The 18,575-nt window shown below is 45.4% G+C and overlaps 1 protein-coding gene across 4 annotated transcripts in view; it reads left to right on the top strand.

Moving 5' to 3' along the window:
• Nucleotides 1-2,669: 2,669 nt before the first annotated feature.
• Nucleotides 2,670-18,575, top strand: part of LOC137528929 (leucine-rich repeat and fibronectin type III domain-containing protein 1-like protein) — an 874,345-nt gene continuing 858,439 nt past the window's right edge. For all 4 annotated transcript variants that reach the window (XM_068250704.1, XM_068250705.1, XM_068250703.1 and 1 more), the window contains exon 1: nt 2,670-3,118. The gene's annotated coding sequence lies outside the window, so the exon portion shown is untranslated. The remainder of the gene's footprint in view (nt 3,119-18,575) is intronic.

Here is an 18,575-nt window from a genome sequence, read left to right as displayed (position 1 = left end):
TGCAAAGATTAATTACATTACTCCTTTTTAGTTTTCAAAATCAACAGGTTAATTGGCTGCACCTAGTCTGCCCACCAACTGAGCTCCTGATCATGAGCTGTGCAAGAAAAGAAGGGTACACACATCAGATAAAAATCTTTGCAAACGGAGGAGTCAACCTGCCGCATGTTTGTCAGGAAGATTTGAACAACCGACTGTTCAAACAACGGCATACACATAAATTTTTTTATTTTTTTAAGTCAAAGACAACAGATTTCATCTTTGAATATGCGTGCACAGCCAGTTGAGAAAAAATCCACCTGCGTGCTGCTCACCGAGAATACCTGTAAGGACTTGTTCACACCTAGGGCGTTTTGCGTTTCTTTTGAGTGCAGGTGATTTAAAAGAACGCCCTAAAATCGCTAGTGCAATGAATCCTTATGGGATAGTTTATATCAGAGCTTTTTGTCTGCTTTCCGCTCAGCAAAGCACTGCATGTACCATTATTAAGGCATTTTTGCAACAATGGAAGGTATAGGAAAAGCGCAAAATGCCCACAAAATTGCTTTGTGCGGCAATTGCGTTTCCGCTTTGATGAATAAATACATTGTATTTATTAATTTCCGGTTCAAAGAGTTCACTTCCTGACTTGCATCAGAAAGAGATAAAACAAATCACTGTGCAAAAGCGCTTTGAAAAGCGCTGTACACAAAATTGTAGCATGCAGTGGAGCGCCTGGAGGCAAAAAAAGCACAAAAAAAAAGTGACCATCGCTGGCATTTGCGCTTTCAATTTTAGATGTGAACTAAGCCTCAAAACTTAAAAGACCTACCACACTCCTCCTTGAGGCCGGCTGCACACTAATATTAGTGGTGCTGCATTGCACACAGAAATCAGCCTTTATATGATGTTGCGCCATGGTGCAGCAACAAGGTCACATGCATAGCACCGCCCCCAGCTAGTGACATACTCCCTGCTGGACAGGAAGTATGTGACTGGGATTCCTGTCTCTCTGCGCATGTGTGCTACTTCACACCATGCTTCCGTCATGCACACTGCCTGCATCAGCCATTGACTTGCATTACTGCGTAATCCGGGCGTTAAGCACAGATCATGCGGTAACATGCGGCATCCTTTGCTGCATGTATTATCATTGCATTGTGGTGATTGGCATACTTCTAGTGCACCGCGTCGCGTGTGCAAGTCTCCATAGACTTGCATGACCCTTGCAGCAGAGAAGCATCAGGGAAGAGTAACACGGTGCGACGCAGTATGCAAGGGACCCTAACAAACGGTCGTTGACAGACCATATCTGCAAGGATGTATATGAGTGAGAGACAGATATCTTTGGAGGTCTTTTCCAAACTATAATGATTATCAGCAGGTTGTTTATTTTCCAAAGATTTTTATCTCGTGTGCATGCAGCTTAAAGCTGCTTTCACAGTGAGACGTTACAGGCGCACGTTAGTGCAGCCTGTAACGCAGCCCACTGCACAGTAATGAAAAATCAATGGGTTGTTCACAGTGCCCACGTTGCGTTACATTGTAACGCAGGACGTCTATTGAATGTGCTGCATGCTACGGCGTTATGCGCGGCTAGGCCGCGTTAGACTGTTTGCACATGCTCAGTAGTGTTGGAGGAGGAGGTCTTCCCTCCTTCTCCTCGGCCAGCCACATGGCTAATTAATATTCACTGCACGGTGTGACGTACAGTGTTTACTTCCTGGAGCGCCGCTCTGTGCGGCGATTGGCTGGCGTGACCACGTGATGACACATGCGTCCAAGAGTACACATCGCGGCATCACAGACGCCAGAGTGAGCTGCACAACGCGGCTCACTCTGACGTCCACATCTAAGAGCACCAGGCGTTGCGTTAGGGGCACGTTATGCGACCATAATGTCCCCTAAAACGCAACGTCTTGGTGTGTAAGTAGCCTAAACCTACACAGTGGTTAGCACTCTCGCCTTGCAGCGCTGGGTCCAATCAGGACACTATCTGCACAGAGTTTGTATGTCATTCTGGTATCAGTGTGGGTTTTCTCCGGGCACCCCAGTTTCCTCCAACATCCACAAAAAACATAAACAAGTGAATTGGCTTCCCCCTAAATTGGCCCTAGATTATGATATATACACTACATAATATAGTGATGGTAGGGATAAGACTGTGAGCCCCTCTGAGGGACAATTAAATGACAAGACCTGGAAGACCATATACTCTGTACAGAGGTGTGGAAGATGTTGGCTCTATATAAATACTAATAATAATACTACCCTGTCCTGTGCCCAAAACTACCCTCCACACATTATCTGCTTATCACTAACATGACATCCCCTCTCCTCTGCCTTATTAACCTCTCCTCTCTTAATGCTAACCAACCTTCTCCTATAGAATGCAAATTTTGATAGGTTGCAAAAAATTATGTCACCACACCTGAACCTGCTGCAAACACTGGCACCACTATGAGATTATGTAAACGCAGCCTTTCCCTTTCTGCATCTCTCTGGCACAGGCAGGCATTCTGATGCACATAGCATAGCACAGGCAGGCATAGTGATGCACGTGGCACAGGTAGACATGCATGCAGGTAACACATCTCTGCTGCACACAGCACAGCCACACTGAAGACATGCTGGAGTGACAGCTGACGTCACGGGCGGGGGGTGTGGCCGCGTGTTGCTGAGCAGGGAAGGGATGCACAGCGCTGTGCTGGGGAGGGAGCTGCAGTGAGTCGAGGAGAGAGATCCAGGCAGGCTACAGAGAGCTGGGCAATATTCTATGGTTGAAATGAGAATGTAGTCCTTGTCGGGAGAGGGCTGCCTGTACGCTGGCTCATCACCTTGGATTATAAGCAGCAGCACTGCTGGGCTGTCACAGGGGGACCCCTACATTGGCTTTGCTCTGGAATGTCACCTCTTGTTCCCCAGACACTGAGACCCCTGGCTGCTGTTACTGAGCCCTGGATCCCGGGGGAGCTGCTCTGCTGCCTGGGCTCAGCACGGGATTAAAGCAGTCACTGGACACCTGGAGACTAGCTGGGATCATTGCAAGCCTGGAGAGCCCAATTGCTTTGCAAACTCCGGATTCATTGGAGCCCCCCCCTGTACGCAGAGCCACCGGACATCCAATGACAGGAGCCAGGTAAGCCCCTCACTGTGCTGCTGGTGGCAGAGGTCATGCCCTGTCCCCCTGAATGACAACCCTGTCCTGTTATTGGGGGGCTGCTGGTTGTTGTGCAGGCAGGGATCAGCCTCCCATCCCAGCTGGTAGAGATCAGTATGGGGAAACGCCTGAACTCTAATGACTATATGCCTGGTACACACCATGCAATTTACCATCAGATCGACATGTCATATCGATAATTTCCATCTGATTGGTTTGCGATTGGTTTTGTGCAGAAGTGATTAGAAACCTGATCGGACCTATCGGAAATTATCGATTTGTCCCGTTGGTCTGACAAAAAATTGTATGGTGTGTATCAAGCAATACAGCGTTAGACAACCCTGGAGAGGCTGGGGTGCTACAATAAGCAGAAATCCTTTACTGAAAAAGATAATTATGTGTTTAATAGGACTCTGGGGCTGCGTGCATTTCTCTACAACAGGCAATATGGTTCCACTGTGTGTTCCTAGAGTTGAAATATTTTGAGAATTTAAAATATAATTTTTGATTGGTTGCTGTGGTCTGTGACACTACAGTACTGTGTGACTTCTGGCTTTTGCTGGTCACACATAGAAAGATTTTAGAAGGACCTAAAAAGTGATCGATTTTCTTTGCAGTCATTGCAGAATGGTTGTTTCCGAGTACTGGAAAGAGGCTATCTTTTATTAGATCTCATACAGATCTACAGCCTGATGGATCCCTTAACCAGTCGATTGTGGTTATTTCTTTTGGGGGGGATTTAACTCTCTCCTACCTGTATGTTCATACCTAATGAAAGATATGATTGGCTGATTGACCATATTGTCCTGTGTGTAGCTAGAATAACCAATGCCCCCCCACCCCACTAAACATTGCCCATATGTCAATGTTCATCATCTTCTCTTCTGTAGACAGAAGCTGACCTCTGGTTGCTAATGGTTACTGTTTTGCATCGTTGATCTAATAAGCCCCATACATTGCTTCTCAGGGGATCTGTCTGTGCAATTCTGTGAACTGTAACCCACTATTGCCTGTTTTTCTGATCTGAGGCCTTTTTTTGGTTTTTAAAGAACTCTTGTTACAAGCTTTTATCTAGCAAATGGTACAAAGAGTGGGATACGTGACAGTGAAATCTCCCACCATCCATGAAACTGCTTTATTTCAATGTCAATATACAATATTGTCATCACCATAAGACTAGGAGTCTGGAAACAGCAATTATAGAATCCTGACACACAACTCCTCTAACTATGACAGCTTATGTAAAAGCAAACGCACTCAGAGCCTCCCCAGCCTTTGAGCCTAGCTCCGATTGCATGAGCTTCAACCATTTATCTCCCCAACATTTCCATTGTAGTCTGTGGGGAATCTATCTTGTGCAATAGAGAGGGGCTGGTTAATGGGAGGCTGAGAGAGAGAGCATGTCACAATACGAGACATACAACATCCAGGCAGCCGGAGAAATGCCCAAGTATGCACGGAACAGAGCTGCTTTCACTGGGCAAATTAACACTTCCACCAAGGGAAGGAAAAAAAATAAAAGGGATATTTTCCGGCTGAGCGAGCAGATTGCCTCCCCACTTCAGTAAATTCCTGATTTAATACATGATGTGATTCAGGACATGCAGGAGAGACTGTCATGGGGTGTAGCTTGCAGATTAATGGGGTACAGGTAGATTTCCATGTTTGCCCAGAGCGAAATCCTCCGCCGTTACATTCTGACTTTGTAGAGTGTTACACAATGCAGATAAATAGAGAAGAGCATGCTGTGCACATTATTCTAATAGAACTATATATAAAATCCATTTTTTTCAGTCTGTTCAGCCTTGATGTCTATAGAGAGACGGTGTATACTGAGCCTTTTGGAATAATAATTGATGGTATGGTCCGATTACTACATCACATCTCGTAGACTAGTAACACGCATTGGGATGACAGTGATTGGGTCCAGTTACATATCCATTTATCGATCACTGAGTGTCTGAAAAAAGGCTCTCTGGGGGCAGCTGATGTAAGAGAGGGGGTATCATGTATTTCTATCTGATATTTATTAAAGTAATAATGAAAAAGTGGGTTATGTAATGGGTGGGTCATAGAGAAGGTCAGGAGATATTGAATGGTGGCATGTCGATGAGGATGGGACGTATGAAGGTGCTATGTTTATGGGACATATGAAGGTGCTATGTAGATGAGACAGTGAGGGTGCAATGTAACTGGGACTAGGACAAATCAGGGTGCAGTATAAATGATGGGACACGAGGGTGCCTTGTAGATTTGACATGTGAGGGTGGCGTGTAGCGGAGGATGGGACAAATGAGATTACCATATAAATGAAGATGGGACTCATGAAGGTGCCTATAGATGGGACATATGAGGGTGCCTTGTAGATGATGGGACATATGAGGGTGCCTTGTAGATGGGACATATGAGGGTGCCTATAGATGAGACATATGAGGATGAGACACATGAGGGTGCTTTGTAGATGATGAGACGTACTGTATGAGGGTGCCTTGTAGATGAGACATATGAGGGTGCCTTGTAGACTATGATGGGAAATTTGAGGGTACTCTCTACATGGGGATGAGACATATGAGAGTACCCTGTAGATGGGACATATGAGTGTACCCTGTAGATGGGACATATGAGAGTACCCTGTAGATGGGACATATGAGGGTGCCTTGTAGGTCATGATGGGACTCAAATGGTTGCGGTGTAAATGGGACCTACGATGGTGTCATATACATGAAGATGGGACATAAGTGCATTGTAGGCTATGATCGGAAATGTGTGCTTAGTACACGGGTATGGGGCATATGAGAGTACCCTGTAGATGGGACATATTAGGGTGTCTTGTAGATCATGATGGGACTCATGAGGTTGCCTTGTAAATGGGACTTATGAGCATGCCATGTAGATGAGGATGGGGATATGAAGGTGCTGTGTAGATAGGACATATGAGGGTGCTATTTTGAGGAGTAACATGGAAGGAACAGTGTGCAAACTGAGGGAGGCTGGTGTTAATGGATCATAGATAATTGATGTGTTTTTAAGGCTGTGTTCACCTATCACTATAAATGGTGGCTGAGACTGTCATAGCTTTTAAATGTGCTATCCAATACTGTTCACAAATAGTTATAAGATGAAGGGGAGGATTTGGAAGACCGTATTATTATAAAGCATTATAGGGACACTGTATAAATGTCATACACAGTGGTCTTTTCACGATGCAGTACTGGTATGTCCTATAAACTGGTGGTGTTAATGGCTTTGTACCATCACATAGCTGTGAAAATCATTTGAAAGTGTGTGTGTGCGCGCTTGGGAGTGGGGGGGGGGGGGGGTGGTATGCATGCAATGTTTTGGGTGCAATGAGTCACACAACGGAATAGTGACCAAAGCAATATAATCTGAAGTTGTACGATAGTTAGCAGTGCATGAGACAATTTAGTGTTATGCTGATAGAGATGTAGGCTAAAGAAGTTTTTAATTTCAGAGAGATATAGAGTATGATGACAGTCCGGTGAGTCTATAAACTGGCAAGTACTTTTAGAGCGATGTCCACCAAGCTTTCTCAGAACGGTACTGCAAAAATAGATGATGATGGTGGGAGAAAATAATTAAACGAGGGCAACCAACAATCTTTCAGTGAACCAACAACCATAAGCTGGACTCTGACTGGTTGCCATGGATAGCTGCTTCGTTGTACTACTACTTTGCAGTCGCTAAGCAGTGGTAGTCAATGAGATGCAATGCAGGCTGGAATAATTTGCATCTCATTGACAACCGCTATTCATAAGCATGTCTTCATTGACATAAACTGAAAAGCCTCTTGACTAGAGACAAACTTAAATTCCAACATTTGGTGTATTATTATTATTATTATTATTATTATTATTATTATTATTATTATTATTATTATTATTATTTTTTTTTTTTTTTTTTCAATCAAGCTGTCGAGTGTAAATCATTAAGCTGATGAGTCCTGTGCAAAGTTTTTTGTTTCAACCCACATGAATTCCACTTGTTGTAGTGCAAAAAACACTAGTTGAATTTAGGATTACAGATCTACTTGTGGCTTCAGCCATTGTAGTTCCCGACATACACAGGCATTTCGATTCAGAGTGGTGGCTTTACTGTCTGTTCCTGATTGGGAACCCATAAAGCAGTAAAGCCAGGTGAGGACATAGCATCCTGGATACTTCTGCAGAAGATGAGCAGCAGTGTTCTCCCCAAGCTCTTTTAGCCGGGTCCTCCACCCAGCTAATTTTGGTGACCACCCGGCTGTTATTGGCTCACCTCCTCATCCTCCTCCTATGCTATAGGCAGAGTTACGCCAGCCTTGCATTACCCCCTCGCACCCCAACCGGCTACTTTTTGATGTCACCCGGCTGGAAAAAATTGGAACACTGGAGTAGTCAAACTCAGTTCCCTTAATTGAAAATGGAACTGAAAAGGCCATAACGAGCGCCATTTCTGACTTCCTTTCAAAATGTCATTTATCACAAATCAGGTCAGTTCGACGCAGCAGTCGATTCATAAAAGCCTATTTTCACTTTCGGTAATAGGGTGCCCATCCAGTCATTTGGGCGCCCAATGCAAGTAGTAACCGCTCGGCTACTGCTTGGAGTTTAATGGTTGTAGTTGACAGTCAGCTACAGCTACCGGTCGTTTAGACGCCCAAGGTTAAGGTTAGCTATTAGGTGGGTGTGTGTGTGTGTTAGGCACCTACATGGGGAGTTAGGCATTAGGTTGTGGGAGTTAAGGGTAGGCACTTAGAGAAGAGGATTAGGATTAGGATAAGTGCTGGGCACTGCATAGTAAAGATTGGTAATTGCAATTACCAATAGTTTACTGTTAGCCACGCCACCCAGCACAGCTCTGCCAGGCATGTCTTTTGCAAACATTAGTGTGAAACATTTGTGGTCTAATCTGCAGATGGCAGACTGGCCATTAGTGGTTGCCAGCTATCATCTGCAAACTTAAATTTAAAATCTGTGGCTACCTTTTCCTCTGCTCTCTGTTCAAACTGCTCCTCAGGTAGCAATTGTAAACAATATAGTGAAATAAAATAAGATTGCTTGCTGCACTCAGCTGCAGGGGCAAGGGATGTTGAAGGACTTGGGAAGGCTGGAGAGCCCTTAGGCCTCTTTTTCCATGGTCAGTTGATAGGCAGTGACATGCCTCTCAAACTCTCATACTCTCTGCTGCTGCCTGGCAACTGCTCACTGCTACCTGGTAACTGCTTGCTGATGCTGAGCACACAGTTCAACTGTCCGTGGAAAAGTGGCCTTAAAGGATACCCAAAGTGACATGATGAGATAGAGATGGGTATGTACAGTGCCTAGCACACAAATAACTATGCTGCATTCCTTTTTTTTTTCTTTCTCTGCCTGAAAGAATTAAATATCAGGTTTGTAAGTGGCTGACTCAGTCCTGACTCAGACAGGAAGTGACTACAGTGTGACCCTCAGTGATAAGAAATTCCAACAATAAAACACTTTCCTGGCAGAAAATGGCTTCTGAGAGCAAGAAATAAATAAAAAGGGGAATATCTCATCTGTGAGGGTCACACTGTAGTCACTTCCTTTCTGAGTCAGGACTGAGTCAGCCAATTATATACCCGATATTTAATTCTTTCAGGCAGAGAAAGAAAAAAAGGAACACCGCATAGTTATTTGTGTGCTAGACACTGTACATAATTACACATGTCTATCTCATCATGTCACATGTCACTTTGGGGGATCCATTGAAAAGGGCTCCTGAGCTGCCTGTATGAAAAGGGCTCCTCCATAGACATCAATGTTATTTCTGCAAATATGGGCTACAAGGTGGTGAAAAGGGCTCCGGAGTTTTGATATAGGCTACAAGCAGGCGCCCTTTTGTAGGCCATTTTTTTTTTTTTTTTTTTTTTTTTTTTTAGGCTACAAGGTTTTTGGCTACAGTAGGGCACCCCTTTGTAGCCCATATTTTTTATTCAGCTACAAGGTTTTCGGCTACAAAAGGGCACCCCTTTGTAGCCCATATTTTTTATTCAGCTACAAGGTTTTAGGCTACAAGGTTTTTGATTCTGCTACAAAAGGGCACCCTTTTATAGCCGAGATTTTTGATTCAAGGGTGCAGGGGAGGTTAGGATTAGGCATCACAAATGGGCGGGGGGGGGGGGGGTCTTAGGGTTAGGCACCTCCTAGGGGATTAGGGTTAGGCACCTCCTAGGGTCCTAGGGGATTAGGGTTAGGCACCATCGGGGGAGGGTTCTGTGTGAGAGTAGGGAGCAGTCAGGTCATAATAATCACTTTTCTTAGCTATATCTAGAGCCCTTTTATAACCCAACAAATTTTGCCTAATAAACTAAAACTAGCTTTTTCGGCTACACCAGGTGCCCTTTGTAGCCGAATTAGACATATATGGGCTACATCAGGCGCCCTTTGTAGCTGAAGTTGGCATATATGGGCTACACCATGTGCCCTTTGTAGCCGAAGTTGGCATATATGGGCTACACCAGGTGCCCTTTGTAGTCGAAGTTGGCATATATGGGCTACACCATGTGCCCTTTGTAGCCGAAGTTGGCATATGGGCTACACCAGGTGCCCTTTTTGTAGCCGAATTTGGTATATATGGGCTACACCAGGAGCCCTTTTTTACAGGAGCCCTTTTCAAATAGACCCCACTTTGGGTATTCTTTAATTGGTTCATAGGATCCAACTACACAGTCTGATACTCTGCCTTCAGTATTATGTAAAGGGAGGCTGTAGTGAGCTATGTGAAAGCTGCCTCCCCCCCCCCCACCCCCCCCCCCCCCCCCCCCCTCCTTTTTATGAGCCTTTTCACATCAAATCACTCAGTTGCGTTACAATAACATTGCAACATAGCAGAAAAGGTGCACTGTTCGTTATCGCTGCGATGCAGCAGTACATTGAGGCATACAAAACAATGAAATTATGCCTCTCAGTGGTGTTGCACAGTTTGCGACCGCACTGGGGGCCTCTGGGCTAGAGGGGCCCTCTAGGGGCCTTTTTCATCCATCTTATTAGCTTTGTATTGGTGCTATGCGGGAAATGAACCTACATGTAAGCTCGGAAGGGCAGGGACCTCCTCCCAGTGTTTCTCATACTGCTGTAATTTTAACATATGCACATGTACCAAATACACATCAACTATGTATGTATTTGTATTTCTACTAATCAATGTCATGACTGTACAGTGTCTTGTAGTTCTTATGTATATTTGTTCCCCATTATTTTTTTGTACTATGTACAGCGCTACGGAAGATGTTGGCGCTATATAAATAAAAAATAATAAAATGAACACCTCCAGTGTCCTCCCCAGGCTCTTTTAGCCAGATGCTCCACCCGGCTATTTTTGGTAAGCACCCAGCTGACATCAGCTCGTTTCTTCCTCCTCCTCCTATGCTGTAAGCAGAGATGCACTGGTCCTGTATTCTCCTGGGTTGCGCCCCACCCGGCTACTTTTTCATGCTACCCTGGTGGAAAAAAAATTCTGGGGAGAACACAGACCTCTATAAGTGAATTAAATAGTAGTAATCCTTTAGGCTGCTTTCACAGTAAGACGTTACAGGCGCACGTTAGTGCAGCCTGTAACGCAGCCCCACCGCACAGTTATGAAAAATCAATCAGCCCATTCACAGTGCCCACGTTGCGTTACATTGTAGCGCAGCACATCCGTTGAGAGTGCTGCATGCTGTGCGTTCTGCGTGGCTAAGCCGCGTTAGACTGTTCGCACATGCTCAGTAGTGTTGGGGAGGAATGGGGAGCGGCCAGGCACATGGCTAATTAATATTCACTGCACGGTGTGACGTGCAGTGTTTACTTCCTGGAGCGGCTGCTCTGTGCGGCGATTGGTTAGGCGGGACCACGTGATGCCGCATGCGTCCAAGAGTACGCATCACGGACGCCAGAGTGAGCTGGACAACGCGGCTCACTTTGACGTCCAGATCAGAGAGCACCAGGCGTTGCGTTAGGGGCACGTTATGTGCCCTATAACGTCCCCTAAACGCAACGTCCTGGTGTGTAAGTAGCCTAAAGGAAATGTCAGGGAATCGTAAAAAAAATCAGATCTACAGTATTTACCTGGGGCTTCCTCCCATGTAAGTGAATCAGATTTTTTTTGTTTAAGTTTCCCTATTGTTCCCTTTAAACACAAACAAACAAACAAACACAGAAAATTTATATCGTGCTTTTCTCCTGGCGGACTTAAAGCGCCAGAGCTGCAGCCACTAGGACGCACTCTATAGGCAGCAGCAGTGTTAGGGAGACTTGCCCAAGGTCTCCTACTGAATAGGTGCTGGCTTACAAACAGGTGGAGCCGAGATTCGAACCCAGGTCTCCTGTTTCAGAGGCAGAGCCCTTAACCATTACACTATCCCCATGTATGACTCATAGTGGGGCCCCAAGCTCCTTAGTTACACCACTGGTCTCACTTCCACTGTAAACATGCGTTACTCAGTTGGAACCCACCTGCACTCGATGTGTAAAGCAACGGGCCATAAAACCATGGCAATATTCTACCTGTCTTGCTTGTCCTGAATCTCTACTATTTTCCGCCACAGACTCAATATAAACACATCTGGCCATAGTAGCCACAGGCTTGTTCCATGTGTGTGATTCAGACACTACTGCAGCCAATGAGATCAGCAGGACTGTCAGGCAATTAGTGTTGTTCGGAAGTCCATAAACATGGCAGCCTCCATATCCCCTTCAGTACAGTGTCCCAGATCAGGGAATAAAATTAGCATAAGATCTCTTTGGACATTGCTTCATAAGATCGTATTCAATTCTGAGGAATCTGCTGCTGAAGCACTTGAGTGGTTCTGGTCCTGTGCATATCAATCAGGAGGAGTGTAGAATGAGTTTTTCTGTTTTGTCCTCCCAGCTGCAGTGTAGTCTGCTTTCTTTGCATGCTGTGTGTTGTGATGTTGGCATTCTTTGCTGTGATTTATCAACGGAGACTGTACAGTAACTAAACGGGGATGTGTGGGTGAGGAAATCGCTGACTGATAAACAAGAACAGCCATTCACTGCATAAGTCAGAAACCAGGGACACAAAAGTCTTTGCAGCTGTTGGTGCTGATCCATTTGGGCTTGGGGAAGCTGTTACTCACCAGACTGTCTGGATATAGTTCTTCAGTGCTGTAACACACATTTCAACTGTGTCATTTTAGTGGAGCAGTATTGAACCATGTTAATCTAAATGGAAAGAAGCAAAAAGGATCCGGGCACCATCAACTGCAGTTACCACGCTTTATTGCATCCCCACAAGTAGACAGATACAGGTGTAATGGGCTGGTCTGACAGCCGTTTCGCAAGCAGACATGCTTGCTTCCTCAAAGACACCGTCTCTGAGGAAGCAAGCATGTCTGCTTGCGAAACGGCTGTCAGACCACCCCATTACACCTGTATCTGTCTACTTGTGGGGATGCAATAAAGTGTGGTAACTGCAGTTGATGGTGCCCGGATCCTTTTTGCTTCTTTCTGTTGATGTGGTGATTCTAACCATCCGGAGGCACATTTAACTAGCCCCCACTGAATTTGCCATCAGCAACTAGTGCCGATTCTTTTACTCTTCTAAGCTGGTTTAATCTAAATGGGATGGCTTACAGTGTACCTGAGTAAACACCAGCGCTTTGAACCAACTGAAAAAAAAATCAGTGAACACCATCAGCAAATAACAATGCAGGCTTGTAAGTCTCAACACTACGGGCCAATTTCCAATAGCACGCATTTGAACCGCATCCATTATTAATGCGTTTTTATGCAAAAATTCACATTGCGATTTGAAAAGTGCCTGGCAACATCACATGTCATGTACTGCCCAGCAACTCATTGGCATAATTAACTTGGAAATGACACTGTGCTTGCTGGGTAAATCTGCGTTCAGAGCGCGGATTTCTGCATTTGTAATGGGGTATATGAGGCCCCATTGACTTACATTAGCCACATTCGCACCCGGAACGCACCCGCATGCGAAAAATGCAGCATACCATCCAGATTCTTTCCGCAGCGCGTCCAGAAATTTTGCATTTAGGATGCAGAAATTCACACCCAGAATCCGTGTGTAGTGGAAATAGGCCCTTCGCTAGAATGTTCCTTAAGTGAGTCAATAATCAAGCCACGGGTAAGGGATGAAAAAAGGAGAAGCGCTGCAACAAAAGGATATATACATGTCTCATGGCTTGTTACCATTTTACTAAGAAATAACACACAATTGCAATTGCGCCTACCATATAAAAAGTCGAGGTGTGTACTGGCTGAAGGAGACCAAACTCGGACATCTTGCCGTGGTTGGCGGAAAGAGATGACCTCAGTCGTATCACGGTCCGTCTGCTGGAGGCAGCATGTGTCCCACCACTTCAAGTGTACCAGAGAGGACATGTGACAGGGTGAGATAGACATGTTTATGTACTGTGGCAAGCATACAGACACTTATGCTGTGCTCCCTTTTTTTTTTCTTTTTTTCCTGCCGGAAAGAGTTTATAATTAGCTATGGTACTGACAGTTTTTCTCCAGTCAGGACTCAGGCCCAGTGCACACCAAAAACCTCTAGCACAGGGCTGCCCAATAGGTCGATCGCGATCTACCGGTAGATCGCGACCGCCTCCTTGGTAGATCGCGGCCTCTTGGCCGCGTCTCGTTAATGTTTGTTGTGGCCAGCAGCTCGTGTTTAGCTGCTGGCCGCTGGCCAATAGAATGCATGCAGGCGAGGAGAGAGGGAGGAGAGAGGCGGCGCGTCCGCTGCGTCATGGCTGGGGGCGGCGGAGGGCAGCCTGTGTAATGTGCGTGTGTAACGTGCCCGGCGCCGCCCCCAGCCATGACGTAGCGGCCGCGCCGCCTCCCTCTTCGCCGCCGCTTCTCTCCTACATCCCATTGGCCTGCCAGAGTATCTCCTCGCCGCCTCTTCTCCTCCGCCTGCAGGTACATATACCTGGCTAACCTACACTGGGGGGCCCTATACCTGGCTAACCTACACTGGGGGGCCCTATACCTGGCTAACCTACACTGGGGGGCCCTATACCTGGCTAACCTACACTGGGGGGCCCTATACCTGGCTAACCTACACTGGGGGGCCCTATACCTGGCTAACCTACACTGGGGGGCCCTATACCTGGCTAACCTACACTGGGGGGCCCTATACCTGGCTAACCTACACTGGGGGGCCCTATACCTGGCTAACCTACACTGAAGGGACCTATACCTGGCTAACCTACACTGGGGGGCCCTATACCTGGCTAACCTACACTGGGGGGGCCCTATACCTGGCTAACCTACACTGGGGGGCCCTATACCTGGCTAACCTACACTGAAGGGACCTATACCTGGCTAACCTACACTGAAGGGACCTATACCTGGCTAACCTACACTGGGGGGCCCTATACCTGGCTAACCTACACTGGGGGGCCCTATACCTGGCTAACCTACACTGGGGGGCCCTATACCTGGCTAACCTACACTGGGGGGCCCTATACCTGGCTTACCTACACTGGGGGGCCCTATACCTGGCTAACCTACACTGGGGGCCCCTATACCTGGCTAACCTACACTGGGGGCCCCTATACCTGGCTAACCTACACTGGGGGCCCCTATACCTGGCTAATCTACACTGAGGGCCCCTATACCTGGCAAACCTACACTGAGGGCCCCTATACCTGGCAAACCTACACTGAGGGCACGCAACCTATGCTGCAGGCACATATACCTGGCTAACCTACGCGGGGGGGGGCGTGCTTAGCATTTGAGACGTTGGTAGATCTCCTGGCCTCGGCAAATTTAAAAGTAGCTCGCGAGCCGAAAAAGTGTGGGCACCCCTGCTCTAGCAGATCTGCAAAACGCTAGAGGTTTTTGAAGTAGATTTCAGAGCGGTTCTAGGCATGTTTAGAGACGTTTTCTACACATGCCTAGTGTTTTTTGGAGCGTTTTAGTGTAGCAGATTTCATATATTGTTACAGTAAAGCTGTTATTGAACAGCTTCTGTAACAAAAATGCTTGGAAAACCGCTCTGATCTAGTGTTTTTCAGAGCTGTTTTCCATCCTATACTTTAACATTGAGGCAGAAACGCCTCAGAAATCTAAAAAAATGCTGCAGCCCTCGAGTTTGCGTTTGTGGAAAAAACGAACCGCTCTGGTTTGCACCAGCCCATTTACTTTCATTAGCCAAGTGGTTTTTCCCCTGCAAGCGTTCAAAAAAACCTCTTCAGAACCGCTCTGGTGTGCACCAGCCCTCAGTCGGCTCACTGATAACAAATTACAGCTATAAAACACTTTCCTAAGCAGATGCCTGGGCTTTTTTCTGGGAGAGGAAAAGATAGAAAAGGTCAATAGTTCATGTATTTTCACTCTGGGACTCTTGAGACACTGCAGTTTAGCAGAGACTGTGAAACATTAAATCTTCTTTGTAAATGTTTGTACATAAAATAAAACCTTGAGATATCTAAAAGTCATTTTTAGGAGTAGAATGACAGATCCAATTGTTTCTCATTAGTTTATTTTAATCTCTGGTTCACTTTAAGGTCACATGTCACTAAGCGTTTTGGGGGCCATCCCCTACATCAGGAGACACCCCTTCTGCAACTACAACTATTTAGTTGGGGAGGGGGAGTTTGTGCATCTTATGGACTAAATATTACCTTTTCGGGCTGTCTCCCAGCCACCCCATGGTAATCGCACTCGCTACGGCCCATGAAGAGTACAACGGCAGCGCTGCTCACTCAACTCTCTGGCCGCCGTGCCTCTTCCTATTTTGTGTCCCTTTATCCTCATCAGCACTGGTGCCCTCTCACAGTGGCCCCGGCGGGATGTTCCTACTCATGTACATGCCACCGGGTCACTGAAAGTGGGTGCTGGTGACAATATAGATAGGACAATGAGAGGAAGGCATGCGCCGGCCGGATAGGTTAGTGTGCTCTGCTGGCTTTCTACTCTGCAGATGCCACAGGGACTGCAGTGGAGTGGCGGAGAGACAACTTGGGGGGAGACCCGGTACCAGCAGAAGAAGCCCCTGCACTATGAGCGCACTAGGCTTAGATTTTTTTCCCCTGGTTTTCATCCTTTGAACCTAAGTGCATCTTATGGTGCGAAAAACATGGTATCTCTATTAAAATATTTTTCTTATGAACTGTCTCTGTCTCACATACATGTCTACTTTTATATAATAGTAACATATAACACGCCCACATATAATTTCCTCTCATCACACTACAGCTTACTGATATAAATACACACTCACAGCAGGGGTATGTCAATATGCATTGCAAGTGCTTAGATAATTTTCCAACACTGTGAAAGAGGACTAATGATGAGGCTGCCATTCCTTCCACTATCCCTTGCTTGCTCTGCTAGGGGTGTTAAATTCCTGCACTATGGTGGGCTTCACAGCTCATCAGCAGCCTTCTGTAGTGCTGAAATTGATCATGAAAACGCCTGTGAATTCTTAATTAAAGGGAACCTATGCAACTGACAGCTTCTCTGCAGTTGGAACCCAGTTTGACCCTTGTGTCCCTTACTGATAAGGAATTACAGTCATAAAAAGAGAACTGGGCTTCTGAGAGCAGGGGATAGATTAATAAAAGGTCAATAGTTCATTTATTTTGGCTACATGAAACACAGGAAAGACTTTGTCATTGAGCTGAGACAAAACAATAAATCAACTTTTTACCTTTTTAAACAGAGCATAGGACTAGGTGATATCAAAAAGTCATATTTAGGAGTAGGAGGATAGATAGAATTGGTTAGGGTTCACTTTAAAGTACAACTAAAGTAAATTACAAGTATTATTTTTGACTGTGAGTTGTCAAATTTTGTCATTTGCAGCTGTACATCTGTTCATAGAGATGCAAGACCCCTGCAGTTTGCTTCCTATTCAAAAATGGGGTATTTAATTTCCGCTTCCCGTGAGCTATGAGTTGATATCAGGCTGTGCCAACAAAGTGACTGACTTGGGCTTGTGCACTCCCCTTGTGCCTAAAACTGGATATGGATGAGAATGGTGTAGACCTGTGCAGCTAAGGAAACAAATGTGGTAACTGGTCTAGTCACTGCCTATGTCACTGCCATTTACCACCAGCCTCTAACACATTCTCCTGTAATGTTGGGAAGTGTAGTCTGACTTCTATTGTCCTTCCTGCTTTAGAAGTCAAATGCTCTTTTACTACTTAGGCTGGGAACACACTAGGCGGTGCGTAAAAGGTTGCGTTTTGCTGCATATGGGTTTGTGCGGGTTTTTTTGTTCTAAGGAAGTGCGTTTTGAGTGCATTTGCACTTCACACATGTGGTTGGCGTTTTATTACATTTGCTTGTGCAAGTGCAATCGCAAGTGAGTTTTTGTGCATTTTGCTTGCGTTTGTAACATGCGTTTGTTGCAACGTTTTTGGACTGTGACCAGTATAAGCATGCTCTTCGATGTCCTCTTTGGCTCATCACTAGGAAGTCAAGGAAGCAGAAATACATCATCAAACTTGTTTTTCATCCAAAAATGCAACATAACGCTATACCTCAGCCTCACCATTGACATGCGTTATGTGCGTTTTTTAGATGCGTTTCTTTGAAAAAATATGCAGCAAGTTCTGCGTTTCAAAATCACACATTGCGGAATGCAAACAAATGCGCTTATTTAATGCGGCCGTTAGGCTTACATTAGGCGTGTTAACGCTAGTGCTTTACGCAACGCTAGCATTTCTGTCTAGTGTGTTCCTAACTTCCTACCCTTACTCACCCAAAGGGAGGGCCAATGAGTTGTAAATAATTGATGCAGGAATGTGCAAACATTGTATGGAAATATATGTATGCCGCTTGAAAATAGCTCAAATTCCAACTTAAGGTTTGATAGATCCATTCTCAAGCTGAATACATGTGCATAAAAAGCTTGCATAATCCTGCATCAACTCAGAATTATTTGCATCTTGTTGACTATCCTTATCCCATACCTCCCAACTTTTTGAAATGAGGAAGAGGGACACTTAAGCCACACCCATATCACGCCCCTGATCACACCCCTGTCACACCCCCAGTCAAGCATACAATAAAAATTTCATGAGAAAAATATGTTGTTTGATCATTCAAACCACACTGGTCCTCTCTATCCTGGTTCATTTTCCTTCATATTAACATTTTAAAATTAGTAATATATCGATTTAAAGGATGGGAATAAAGTTTTTATAGAGTCAATCCAACACACTTTTAGTAGATAAATATATATATATATTTACATAGAAAGAGGGACAAAGTCCTGAAAGAGGGGCAAATGAGGAGGAAAGAGGGACAGAACTTTCAAAAAAAGGGACTGCCCCTCCGAAAAAGGGACAGTTGGGAGCTATGTTATCCGCTAGCTAAGTTTAAAAAGGGCCGAAAAACAAGCTTAGTGCACTGGCATGTATATTTTATCATGAAAAAGGTATCTTGACCACCATTATGCTTTTATCCACTGTTAACATTCCTGAATGCTGTTAGGT

Source organism: Hyperolius riggenbachi, chromosome 8 (genome assembly GCF_040937935.1).
Source record: "Hyperolius riggenbachi isolate aHypRig1 chromosome 8, aHypRig1.pri, whole genome shotgun sequence".
NCBI classification, from domain to species: domain Eukaryota; kingdom Metazoa; phylum Chordata; class Amphibia; order Anura; family Hyperoliidae; genus Hyperolius; species Hyperolius riggenbachi.
The sequence above is the reverse complement of the archived record's forward strand: the minus strand, read 5'-3'. Positions and strand labels throughout refer to the sequence as shown.